This window comes from Mugil cephalus, chromosome 5, assembly GCF_022458985.1.
Source record: "Mugil cephalus isolate CIBA_MC_2020 chromosome 5, CIBA_Mcephalus_1.1, whole genome shotgun sequence".
NCBI lineage: Eukaryota > Metazoa > Chordata > Actinopteri > Mugiliformes > Mugilidae > Mugil > Mugil cephalus.
Window position 1 is genome coordinate 25,498,149 of NC_061774.1, and position 14,498 is coordinate 25,512,646.

Below are 14,498 nucleotides of genomic sequence, written 5' to 3' on the forward strand. Positions count from 1 at the left end.
ATTTTGGCAACGGCTCGCTCTTCCCATTTGTTTGGGTTCATTGCACAGGTTGTTCTTTGTTCGTTTAATTGTCATTCCAGGGAACATTCCCCAGCTTGCCTTAGATTAGTTCACGATGGCAAAGGCAATGGAAAACGAGTCAGATATGATCGTAACCGAGCCGCAGCCACATTTCATGTTAGATGTGGAAGTGATCTCAAGCTGAGCTAATATTAGATCAAACCCCGTGGTGACGTTCGGACCCAGTAGTGGTATCACTTGGCAGGGTGTACCGTCTCTCTGGTTGTTTGTGTGTGAAAATGCAGGGCTATGTGTTCACTGATCACGGTTAAGGCACAGGTGACTCTTTGACCCGACTGTAGAAATCAGACGTCTTGGGAAAAACACTGCTTTATTGTTATGCATTTAAATTTTTTACTGCCTTTCTAAGTGCTTTAATGTTCCCAATAAAAATGTGGGTTTTTCTCAGAGGCTCGCATATTTGCACCTTATACTGCAGCATTACTACAAGAAGAAAATAGTCCAATCTGTCTTAATGTGAGCTTTAACCTTCTGGCCAACAAAGTGATACGCATACCGATCAGCCACAACATTATGACCAATGACAGGACAGGTAAATAACGTTGACCATCTTGTGACAGTTCAGTGTTCTCCTGGGAAAACTTTGGACCTGACATTCATTTGTGTGGATGTTACTTAGACATGTAGCACCCACCCAGACCAGATCAGACACCCCCCACCCCATAGCAATGACACTCCTTAAGGGCAGCAGCCATCACCAACACGATGCAAGCTGACACACACCCAAAAAAACAAAAAAAACTTGAAGAACGGCACAAGGTGTTGACCTGGCTTCCAAATTCACTAGATCCCAAACTGTTCAAGTATCTGTGGGATGATCCACAGAGGACCCTCCCCTCAAAGACTCCAACTTACAAAAGTTGTGTTGCCAGACACCACAGGACGCCCTCAGAAGGCCCATTTCCATTCTCTGATGTGTGTATATTTGGATAAAGTATTGATATGGACCAGAATGATGATGGCTCCATCTCAACATTTGACTATATATTTACACCTTCCAAACTCCAAACTCCTTCCAAACTTTTGACTGGTAGTGTATGTTTTTAATTCTGAAAAGTTCCAGGCAGCTCAGGACACCTCCTGGCAGAGATTCAGTTTTAGGGTTTTATTCACCAGGCAGAAAATCCTCTGAGCATCCCCTCGTTTTTATGCCCAGTCTTTCTCTCTATTCTTTCCCCTCTGCACATGCACTTGGTGGTCTGTGCCATACATATCAAACATATGGCCCACAGGCCAAAAAGCCGCCCGCCAGAGGGTCTAATCAGGCCCACAGCATCAACTGAAGCATGAAAGTGTGAAAACGACATAGAAGACTGCATTTTTTTTCACTGCTATTCCCATTTTTAGAGAAAGAAGAGAACACAACACTGAGACCCAGGACTAAACAGCAGACTGCAATGTGTACATATTTTTTTTTTTAAAGGATAGTTTATTAAATGTAAACATTCTCCTAATTTACTTGTTCTTCTCTGCACTAAAACAAATGGAAAGAGTCTGGAGTTGTCGTTACTTTAGTCTGTTATTCTGTTATGTTACAGGTCCGGCCTGTTTAAGATCAAATTGGGTTGCAAGTGGCCTCCAAACGAAAATGAGTTTGACACCCACGGTCTATGGCCTGACCATTTCTAATGGTTTCAACCCCGTCTCCTGGAAATATCCAGTCTGTCTAATTAGTGCAGGCTGAATTCTGGATTCAGGAGGTTTCAGAATATACATCGTTAACCTAATAGCATAATTGGTGAAAGTAATTTTTGATTTACTGTTACAATATCAATATTATATTTGAAATTTGGACTCCATTAGAAAATTATTCAAGGTCATTGTGATGTACATATTGTACATTTTTTTCTTCTTCTTCTTGACATTACTTTAGATGATACTTATGAAACTTGTCTTCTGAGATTTAATGAGACGTGATGCTGAGACTAGCGGGGTGGGGTTCCTTGATCCTTGTTTTTTCCTTTTTCATTATCTTGAATATATGTTTGTTTGTGTTCGTAAGTGTGTGTATATATGTATGTTTTTTCTTGTTTTCTGAAAATGTTCAAACATTTCCTTCTTCTTCTTCTTTCGGCTGCTCCTTTCAGGGGTCGCCTCAGTGGATCATCTGCCTCCTCTACCGACGGACCAGTCATCGCCATGTCCTCCTTCACTACATCCACAAATCTTCTCTGAAGTCTTCTTCTTTTTCTGCTGCCTGGCAGCTCCATCTCCAGCATCCTTCGTCCAACATATCCTCCATCTCTCCTCAGCACATGTCCGGACCATCTCAACCAGGCTCCGGTTTCCTCCCACCTCCAAAGACATGCTTGTTAGGCTGATTGGTGACTCTAAATTGACCCTAGGTGTGAGTTGGTTGTTTGTCTCTATGTTAATCCTGCGATAGACTGGCGACCTGTCCAGGGTGGACCCCGATAGGCTCCAGCAACCCCCACAACCCTAGTGAGGATTGAGGGGTAGTAGAAGATGAGATGAGAAACTCTTTTCACTTGTTTACACACAATGTTCCAAACAGTATTTCCCACAAATGGCCTTTGCAATTTTCCAATACACTCGATCCAAAAGGCGTTGAATAAACAAGACTTGTAGAAATTTTTTTGAAGACATTTTGACACTCATCCGAGTAGCTTCTTCTACAATTCTGAAGAGAACTGAGAACCTCCACAGACCATGCAGTAGATTTTTTTTATTTTGCTAATTCATTCTACAGCCATGGACTGCTTTTCATCACTGACCGTATGCACTGTAACCATGGACCTCTAATGCATTAATTGTCAGAAGGATGCTCTGCTATAACTCTGCACCCAAGATACATTCCCCCAAGGGACAATGAGAAATGTCTTGATCTAGACGCCCTCTTGCACAAAAAAAAAAAAAATGATAGAAATGACCACAGGAACAGCAACAAGGCTGGATAATATTGACACAGCTGTACGGGGCACTGCACGTATTCTTAGTCTCAGAAATAACACATCTTAGGTCTGTGTATTTTTTTGATCATTATGGAAAACATTAATGGCTCTTAGCAACCGCGACTTTCGGCTTCTGTGCTAAATCACTCCGCTCTGACAGTTTAATGCGAAATGAAAAACAAAATGAGAAGTAACACGGACGTGAAGCGGAGGAAGTGTTCACCTCAAAAGGAAATTTTGCTGCTGCTCAAGTTTAGCCTTTTTTCAAAGAACAGCGAGGCCGTCTACTTTGACCAGGTGGCTCATACTGGAATAAACCAAGTAAACGGATACTGTCTAAGTGTCATTTTAAATGCAGCTTACGGATGACTGTGAGGGATCCGTTTCATATGCGCCCATGAGTCTTTACAGGTTTGAGAAATACAGGATGAACAAAAGAATCAGAAATGAACCACAGCAGACTTCAGTCTCGTCACCTGACATAGCGGCCAACAAACCTTTGGCCAATATTGGTCTTTTGAAGATGAGATGGAGAGTAGGGAACTGAAAATACACAAACCTGTTTGAGGATATGTTGATGGTGTTATACTTCCATTCCAGCTGTCACTGGGCGAAAGGAGGGGTACACAGCCCCCCCCCAAACAAACACAATATGCAATAAGACAAGTGGTATCACTGCACTCATTCTAGTGCTTTGGAAGATTAAATATCAGCACTTTTTGTGCAAATGATTTCAGCTGCACTTTTCCACATTTTGTCAAATGTTTATTCTACAGAGAAAGTCTAAGAGGAAGACTATTCTCGCAGATGAGTTAAATGGAATTGGTTTATAGTTTCATAATGCCGTATCGTTAACCTAACAGCATAATTGCTATATAAAAGTCATTTTCTGACTTACTGTTCCAATGTCAATAAAAATACCAATGTGCTTTCTAAAAATATTTTTTTTTTCTTGTTGTCCAAAAACGTTCAAATATGACTTGGGCAATTATGCTATTAGACTAACGATATGGAAGTTTCATTACTCTCTTTTTGTTTTCGTGCTTTTTTTTGTCACATGTTTTGTGGAACAAATGTAGGACGAGGTGGCCGAGTGGTTAAGGCGATGGACTGCTAATCCATTGTGCTCTGCACGCGTGGGTTCGAATCCCATCCTCGTCGAGGTTTTGGTTAGCTGTGGCAAAGAGGGCAGGGTTAGAGGGATGCATCTTGGCACTGAAGGCTCCCTGGTTCCCTTCACCCTTTTCCGTGACTTGAGCAAGCACCTAAACCCCAGATTGCTCACCGTTCCTACTGTACCCACTACTGTGTCTGTGAAGGTTCTCAGTCATCCAGGTCATGCTAATCCAAAAGATGTTTAGGCAACTAAACAGGCAACTGGACTTGTCTCTCAGAACTGAAGAACATACTCGGATGATGAGCGATACGTCTTCTCAAAACTCTACAAGTCCAGCCAGTCGTCCAGTTGCAGTACACATTACTGTATGAACGACTGGACTGGTCAAAAAGCAGGACTCAATCTCCCATGTGGGATCAACACGGTATACATTATTATTATTATTATTATCTCCAGAAAGACCAGAATCATATTTTACTAGTATGCGCTTGAACTGAGTACAGGAACATGTTATTTAAAATACAAACGTGCCTTCAGAAAGGCATTTGCTGGAGTTAACAAACCCTGACATTATCTCTTTATCAGATTTGGACTCTATTCAGCCTAAAGCACTGAATGTTCTTTACCAGGAATAATGATAGGTGGTGCAGTAAATTTCTGTCTCTTGGACCGAGTGAAACTTGTGTTATTTTGTTGTTAAAATAAATGTCAGGGTTATGTTATGCTCTTTTTTGGATCTCTGCACATTCAGATATCAATCGCTCTAATACTTGAGATAAGACTCGTCTCCAGAAATTGTATCTGAATTGCTATCTGATTGTCTCGTGTCTGTTCATATTCACCGCAGATACTGTTTATGCGATAAATGCAAAGACGGAGAAGACGCGGACTCGTTGACGGTTCTTTGGAGGGTCAGATGTAAGTTTTTTTACACATGCCTGGTCGCTCTGAAGATTTCAAAAGTACTTATCTCGACTTCAACTCTCACTTGTCTGACTGTTAGGCCACCTTTAAATATTCCTGAAGAATGTCAGTTTTATCAGAGGCCCTTGTTTGACTCTTTATGTTGGATTAGAAGCACATTCCAACATGAATGCAGATGCTTGTGGGCACCGTGTGGACACAAGAGAAACGCTTAATGGATGTGTTGTTAGTTGCTGTGGGCTCGGCCTGTGTGCGAGACTCAACAGTAAATGTAACGGTCCAAAGGTTCAGGAGGTTTGTCTCCATCCCCAAAGGGCAGCAGTGAACACAAAGAGCTCAGGTCAGATATAACTGGTCAGAGAGAAGCCAAGACGCTGAAGCAGCTCAGTCTCCTAAATCACAAAGAAACGGTTTGGATTTACGTCTGAGCTATGGTTTCTTCTGACGTCTTCACAGCAGTGATGGATGAGGTTCTCAAAAGACTCAAGCATTAGTGATATGCATATCGATACTGAACTATCGATACTACCGATACCAGGTCTTTATGCTCTAAAATCGATTCTCAAATCAAAATATCAATACTTTCGATACTTGAGTAATTGGAGGTAATGAAAGAACAAGGTGGAAAGTAACTAAACAAGATATTTATGATGAGGAGGACAGAAGAGGAGAGAACAGAGTCACAATTAAAATGCAAGTTTTCATTTTATAGTAGTTCTTAATAGTTAAACAATAATTTATTTTAATGGTCTTATTATTTTACTTTGGTTTTGTTTGTTTTTTTGTTTTTTCTGTTGTCACATTAGCCCGGCTTGAGGCCTCTACCTCAATATACTCCAGAGTTTAAAATAAATAAATAAATAAATAACTCTGATACGCAACTATTTTTTAGGTTTACCAGACACATTAGGTTAGTATTTAAACTACGTAAATTGGTGGTATTGAACATCACTATCATTCAAGCACGAATGATAGCATCTTAACGCAGACATCTAGCTGCAAAGACTTTTTTGGTCGTTCGTTTGAACAGACTTCTTTCATATTGTATTAACTCTTTTGGAATTGACTGAGTACAGTTGCGTTAAATAAATCAGAAAATAAGTTCTGTACTGGAAGGATATCGATGTTTCTCAGTGTAAAGTTAATGCGTGGTTTAAACCTCTGCGTGAAGTGACGCCATAGCTACAGCATCAGACCTTATACCCTAACGCCGTAGCCTGACGTGCATCTCCCCAGAAATGGAACTACGCGTCATGCCGACGCAGACCACAAGAGGTGTGTTTTATGCTTTAGTATTTCCAACTGCTTCTCTATCTCAGATAAAAATTCAAAACAAAACTGGTGTCTGGTAGCCGGCAGCCTGAAGTTCCCCCCCTCCAACAAAACCTTATTAATTCAGTCTGTTTTCCCTCGAGGATCTGACAGAAACTTCTAATCCTTCGGGGTCGATCGAAGAGCGTCAAAGTTGAATTAATCTTCAACAAAGTAGCTGCTGTCTGAGAAGTGAGATGCTCAGATTCCAGTATCAAGTCTGTTGTGAAAGACATCGACAGCAAAACAAGTTTAAAGGACAAACAGCGATGAACGGGAGCAGGACAATCCAGTTGCTAGCAGTGTTACTTTATACTCTCAGTCAGTTGGAACCATTGACTGGATATAAATATGGACAATGTGTCTCCACTTCGTTGCATTGCCCAAACTCACACTATTTTCCCGGGGATGCGAGCGCAACATGTTACGAGTTTGGAGCCAGAGTCTGATCAGTGCGGCGTCACTGATGACCCAACCTCACCTGCATTTTCATTTAATTAATATTACACTCTGCTCTACTCTGCGAGTTACAAGGACAAGATGGATTATACACTTTACTTATTTTTAAATTTCTCACATGGTCCCACAGGACCACTTTATGGAGCAGTTGCCATGGCAACTGATGGTCACCACTATGTCACATCCTGTTTTTAGTGCTGCCAAATAACTAAAGAAAACAAAATTTATCCAAACAACTTGAACATTCGTCAACATTATATTAACTACCTAAAATGACATAATGTATTTTAGTTTTTTAGTGTGACCCAAGTCCCATCCAATTACTTGGAGGGGGCGGAGCTTAACACTTGTAGTGCAGCCTCTAGCCACCAGGGGGAGCTCTGCTTGCTTTGGCTTCACTTTTGCTACTCATGACAGGTGACCTTTTTGTGGTATGTAGTGTACATTATTAATCAAATTTATACAGGAATACAGTAAATATAGAGATTAGAGAGTTTGGGTCGGTTGTCCAGTAAAAACGTCCTTATTATTATTTTTTTAATGTAGTTTATATACTGTATAGACACATCATATGTGACAAACCGTTGTGCACATAAATACATTAAGAAGCCACTAGCGGAATATCTTTCTTAAAACATTTACATACTGTATATGCTGACTTCCATATTACACTCCATTAAAATGCAACAGAATATACACACGTAGATAGATGTAGATACACAGAAATACACTTCAATGAAATACATTCTCCACAGCTTACACCTCACACGCCAGGTTCTACTTCCCCTAACCCTCTTTAAAGCGGGTATGTGTTGCTGTAGCTGCGCTGAAGGATATAAACTAACTTTAACAATAAATCTAAAGAGGCTTTGATGTCTCCGAGGAGCTTCAGAGACGAGAAGTTTTCCTTCTTAATCATTAATCATGCCCTTGGAGCCGGAAAGTTTCTCAACTGGAATCCACAAAGAGATTATTTATAATAAGGATGATAATGTGGATTCATCTAGGCCAGGCTCCCACCGCCCCCCCACCGCCACCCCGAGGGATCTCCCAAAAAATAAAGCCCGTACAAGTGGCCACTGATTGGAGTCCAGCATCAGCAGACGGGTTGCTTTGTTAAAAAATCAGCCAGCTAATCAAAACCCAATCCCTATAAACAAACCGGCTGGTTATTAAAAGACCGTCTAAACACTGTAACTGTGACAAACAAGCTTTATCTCATGTTATCATGCGATATCTCCTCAGAATCGCCACCTATCTAAATAAAAGCACTTAGTCATGATATACACTTCATGCATCCAAGACTAACTGTGACATCCAATCGCTATCGCTGCACCAGCGCTTTTGTTTAGCTTTGAATCTCTGTTAACTAAATAGTTTGAATGGATGTCAGATGTTTGCCGTGGCAGACATTTAAAACTATGTAAACCAAGTAATAAAGTGGGAATCCAGTAAGTGCTGTGAGCCCATCCTCGCTATAACATTTACTCCAGTCTTACAGTTTCCAAAAGTTTGCTTACTCTTGAATAAATGTAAAACAAACCCCGAAGACATGAAAGCGCATCTAACCCAGAACAGCACTCTGTGAGGTGGTGAACGTGTTGCATCTGTCCCTTTTTTTTTTTTATGGGATTTATTAGCGCACGGTCATTATATTCCTCCGGCGTTGTCAGGAGGAGAATCTGCAGATCTAACTTTCCTTAATTTGGCCGATACGTTTGGAACCGTCCACGGCCGTAATCTGATCAGGGCTCTCGTTTTGCTTCTGGAGCCTGCGAAAAAAACGAGGAATCAATTACGGCGCGCACACCCATTTATTCCTGGAGAAGCGCAGCCTCTTTTCGGGTCTTAAACTGTGTCAGTTCTCCGTGATTAATTAGACACGGCGCAGACGCACACATCCCAGAGAGAACTCCAAACGCCCTCCAGCTTGTTAGCGCAACCTGCCAGCTGCACTTAATGTTTCCACCTGTTCATCTGAGGACGAAAACAGCTCCCTCCTCTTTCATCTGTGCGAGTTTTTCGCCATGCCAGGCCTGGCCGGGGCCCTTTGGGATCGCCTGATAATAAGGCTTTTCTGGCTACTTGGTCCCAGAAACAATGGCTGTTATTAGAGTATCGATACGGGGCCTGTGGAGCGGAGGGATTTCTCTTTGCTCCTAATGTGTTCCAGAGACTTATCAAAATGAATATGAGCTTGTGTTCCGCCTCGCTGCGCACAATGGCGACTATGTTCCCTTGTTTGGCAGAACTTTCTCACCTCATTGGGACCAGACTTTGCTTTATGTCACCATTTGATCCCTGTGGCTGCTGCTGCTGTCCTGACGTGGTTTTCCACAAGTTATTTTTTTTTTTTTTTTTTGCAAATAAGACTTAAAACCAACACAGCTACCTGAACGCCTCATTGCCATTGTCAAGTTTGCATCCAAATGTACACTTCCGGTCCAGTATTTCTTTCATCTTTTGATTTAAGTGTATGCAGTTTAATATCTCATTTTACTCTGAAATGAAAGTATAGACCAAATAAACAACTGAAGCTTAAAATCAGTACATAAACCAAAACATGTTCTGAACTTTGGACTCATCACAGTAGCCATCAATGGCTGATTTAACATGCGAACACACTTGTGACGTTCTTTCTTTCTAAAATGTAAATCAATCATTTTTCTTCCCATTTTTGTTGCAGAAGTTCCATGTTTTCAAGCTTTCCACCAAAATACCAAGCAAATACAGGGCTAGTATCGCCGATACTGATACCTTTTCTTGAAATGTCATGATCATTGAATAACTTTATGATCATGATAAAATACAGGTCGAATATTTTAGTCAAATAAATCTATTTCCATTAACTAATTACAATATAAAACAACTTAACAGTATAAAATTTAAATAATAATAAAAGTCAGTGCAAAATATGAAAATGGAATAATGTAACAAAAACATAAATAGAACAACGTAAACAACACAACAACAACATCAGTAACAAAGTGAGTTGATCAAAATAAGTAAACAAAGGAAATAACGTAATAATAAGTATAAAAATCACTCAGAGAGAGAAAAATGGTGGCTCATTCATTTTCCACTACAGAAGTGACTCTGCATCCTGTGTTGTTGTCTTCTGTCTCTTCCGAGTACTGAGTAATAACAGCATCAGTTCCAGCTGTGTGACGCTGCTGTGATTCTAGGAGTAAGAGTCAAACTCTGTCTATATCCACCTTTTACTACGGGTGGAGATGATGAAGCTCCTGTCGTGCACGGACTTAGAGAGAAGCTGCTTGGCATCAATACTATCGATATTTAGATACGATACAGCCAGCCCTATCTGGTAGAGCTTGGACTAAAGTCTTGGGTCATTATTTTGCTGTAGGATAAAGCTCTGACCAACTCTACCAAAGGAAACTGATGCTGATCTAAAACATTTGACCATTATTGAGTTTATTTTATATAATGTTCAGTCACTGCTCTATTAACCTGCCATTTTAACAGAGATCTCCTTCTTCATGTTTCTCAGTGTTTACCTCCCATCTCAGTGACAGCTTCCTGGCTTCCCCTGCTTCCTTTTAACCTTGTTTAGAAAGCGCTGTGCACGTCCTCCCTCTGATGACATGTAAGGTTGATGACTGCGCCTTCCCTCGTTGTCCATCATCATAAATAACCTCCAGGGTTTGGTCTAATATTAGTAAAACACAGTCAGACGAGGCCTTCATTCTACCTGAACACAAACTCTGCAACAAAACACAGAAATTTAAAAGCGTGATCGCTCTGGACGTCCACTGGAGGGAAATAAAGAATTTCCTTCTGGTCCGTTCTGGTCCCCGTGGACTATTTTTGGTCTCGCTGCTCTTTCCTGTTTTCAGACTATTGTTGGTAAAAAAAAAAAAAACTACTCGGCAGCAACAGGTGCCGTTGGAGAATCGGAGACACTGACCTGTAATTGACTGCGAGACTCTTATTGTTTCGGTTCAGCCTCTAACCGCCGACACACACACACACACACACACACACACACACACTCATATCCACATAAACAATAACGGCCACGATGAAAGGACTTTAATCCTGCAAATTGACAATAGGATTACAGTGTTAAAGAGCATTGCCGTCACTATTGTACTTCCTGGCCGCTCTGTGTCATCTGAACTGTTTCAAATCCGTTCAAAGGCAGGACTCTGTTGTGGCGGGAGCCCCCCCGCTGGGCCCCTCCTCTGAACTGCACCCTGACGTCTAACTCGGGCGGACGGGTTAACTTGGGCAAAAATTAAAACTTGGCACTACTGGAACTTATAAGCGACGCGTTTCGGGGGTGGGGTTGGGGGGGGGCTCTTTCTTCCTTCTAATTGGTAATTGTGAGATGGGAAGAAAAAGGAGAGGGTGACTCATATCTGAATTATTCTCGTGCTGCACCGGCTTCGCTGCGACACTAAACAGCCCCGCGCCGCGAGAAGAGGAAGAAGCTCAGACCTGTGGGTTACCGCACCACCTGTCTGCTGCCATTAGGGTTTTATCACTGGCTTCAAAACATTTTTGAGCCGGCCATTTTATTATTTCCAACAAATCCCGTGAGAGCGGTAAAGAGCTCCTAATTGTTGTGTTGTGTGTTTAAAGCCTGACATGACGTGACTGCTCTGTAAACAGGGAGCATTAATAAGCTGCACGGTCGCACTCGGTTGATCCATAAGTACCAGAGACATCGGAATCTAAGGTTATGTTTATCCATGTGAAATAAATAATTGTCCTGATTAGCTCATTGCTTCCCGTATGCCTCTCCAACCCACACATATAATCATCAGATTTACCGGAAACACAACAGTGGTGGGGCTCACCTTAAAAGCAACGAGGAGGCCTATAGAGAAGAGGTACACAGTCTTAACCTCTCTCTAAACATTAAAACAAAAATAAAGAAATCATCAGAATTCAGGTTTACACGGCGACTTTTGTCTCATTCTGATTGAAGGTTTCGGGTCGACTGTTTCCATGTGATCCATCTATTCTGATCTGATGTTTACATGCTACATTTTATAGACGACGAAAACATCACGTGACTGATCAAAGATGGAGGTCTCTCCTCTGATCAGCTGTTTTTACACTTTTATTATAAAAGCAGCAGCTTGATTTTTCATATCCACTTTTGCTGTTGTGTTTAGTCGTATAGTTGAGTTTATTTAAGTGGTCATATATAATTATTTACTTAACCTCACTTTGTGGCCATTTCATATTAAATTTGTCTTTTTATGCAATAAATAAATGAAACAAAACAACACCAGATTATTGGTCCCTTTAAAGATCTGCAGAGTGAAACAAATAAATGAGTGTCATGCAGATTTCAAATAAATACACAAAGGTCCAAAATTACTCAGTCACTTTTGGATTTCTGGTATAAAATAAATATATTACTAAGATATTTGCATATATGAAAGTGAAATGACTTGAAATCAGCCTCTACTCACTGTTGAATAGAACACTTCAGTTTCTATTACTTGATAAACTCAGCTGATTTTTATTTGACTTTGAGTAAAGCATAGCAAGTATTCATTTAAACTTCAGTATTTACTTAAAGTTAAAAAAAAAATAACCAGCTTGAAATATTATAAGAATCAACTCAAACTTTCTGAGCGTGAGTGACCGGACGGCAAAACCAGGAACAGAAGCACCAACAAATACTTGGTTTCTGTCTGTTAATAATAATAGTAATAAACAGACAAATACTAAAACATTACATGAGTCGAATGGTTTGCAATTTTAACTATTTTCATCATCATACGTGTTTCAAAACATTAAAACTAACCTAATTCAGGGTAGATTCCCCATTTTTAAAACCTGGATACTTTAGAAATTAGCTGCAAATTAGCTGGAGTTTTACTTTAGCTTTAGTTGGACTTCATACAAAAAAAAGCCCAAGTAACAAGACGCACATAGAGGACAGCCTGGGTTTTACTCCAGCCTACATCACATACATGCTGAGTGCGTAATAAACACAGTCTACTATAAATTTGATTTCAAATCATAGCAGGCCATGATTTGCTCCGGTCTTAGCTCTGCATCTGAAACAGATGTGCTCTCTCTCTCTGTCTCCGTACGCTGGAACAGTAGATTCTGCAGAACCAGAACGCCCCAAGATAATGCCTTTCTGTGTCTTTTCAAATTGGAAACATAGAATTAAGACGTTGCACAGGGAATATACTCTCAGGGCTGCTCTCATGCTGTGTCATTTTTCATTTATGGTTTGCGCTCTCGCAGGAATCCGATGACATCACCGCGGACTCGATTTATGCCGTGTTGTTTGCTACTGCTGCAGATGCACACACACGCACTCACACACATGCACGCACACACAGAAACAGACACACACACACACCACCTCGCGTTTCTGCTTTTACTGTATATCAGCCTTGGAATGAGTCTGTTTGCACTGCACGCATGTGTCATCCCTAACTATTCACTAAAGTCCTTACACTGTGATGCAGCTGGTTGAGGGTTTCACTTTCCTCTCTTTTTCGTACCCCATGTCATTAAAGAAGGCCATTCTTACCATTTTAACATCACTGTTTTTGCCAAATTAATAAAACGGAGCTGTGTAACCGAGAGGCTTCACGAATAATGTACAGTGAGTGAGACGAATGTGCTGAACTTTAAAGCAATTTTCACGCTCGACGTGTTCCTGTAGGGAGCCCTCTGACACTTGCGGAAAAACCTTGAGAAAGTCGGCACTGTGAAATCTCTGCGATAACTCGGTGACAGGTTTGGACATTATGTTTTGGCAGCGCACGCATTTAGGAGCGTTGGCAGAGATGTGCTGCATACCCACAGCCTGGTGAATACCAGCTGATTCACAGCTGCGCTGCAACACTCCATTGCGTAACTAGTGACATCCATATGGTGCAACGTAGCTTTAAAGTTCTGCTTGGCATTAATTTTAACACGACACAAACTCAGCGGCTGAAGAACTGAGACAATGTGGAGCTCTCAAAAAAATTGCAGTTCCTCAAATGTCCACTAGAGGCTGCCTCCAAAATACAATCAATCCCTATAGAACTTTGCAGGAGAAATAAACATGTTTGCAATGCAGTACACAAAAAAGAAATATTTGGTTTCTTCTCTAAATTCATGGCTCCACCTAAATTTAATTTTAAGTTTCCCATCTAATTAATTCAGCGACCACATATCGAGCAATTTGATTTCATAAAGGCCGGACCAGTGACATAAGTTGTGCCACGACCCGTCGGCCATGAGCTGGCTACTTTGGGCTGCTGGTGGGCGTGGTTTGGGCAAATCCAGACGACACACCTGCTACTCATCTCACCTGCACTCCGGTTCCTCGTTACCTAATCAACTCCCCTATAAAAGACCAGTCCGACCTTCCAGTCCCCACCGGATCGTCGCATCAGCTCGTATGAGACACGCCAGAAAACCGGAATTTAACTTTGACAAGTAAACCTGCCTCTAACTCGCTTTTTTCCTGTCTTTACACCAGACCTTCACACCCTCTGCTTAAAACTAGATCTGCCTGCCAGAAAGCCCAGACCGAGACCCCTGGAGCTCCGATCCATGCGCTCGCCCAGACTCTTCAGCAACTCACGCCCCGACTCATTTCTGTGTTTTCAAATAAAACTCACTGAAAATCACTTTAACTCCTGGTCTGCGTTTGAGTCCTGTCACCAGTCCTGACAAGTTGACAGTAGCAAATTAGGCCACGC

At 41.3% G+C, this 14,498-nt stretch overlaps 1 non-coding gene across 1 annotated transcript; it reads left to right on the forward strand.

The window, feature by feature from the left end:
- The first annotated feature begins 4,072 nt into the window (after positions 1-4,072).
- Positions 4,073-4,154, forward strand: trnas-gcu. Its single transcript has one exon. It is a non-coding gene; the product is annotated as a tRNA-Ser (tRNA).
- Positions 4,155-14,498: the final 10,344 nt, after the last annotated feature.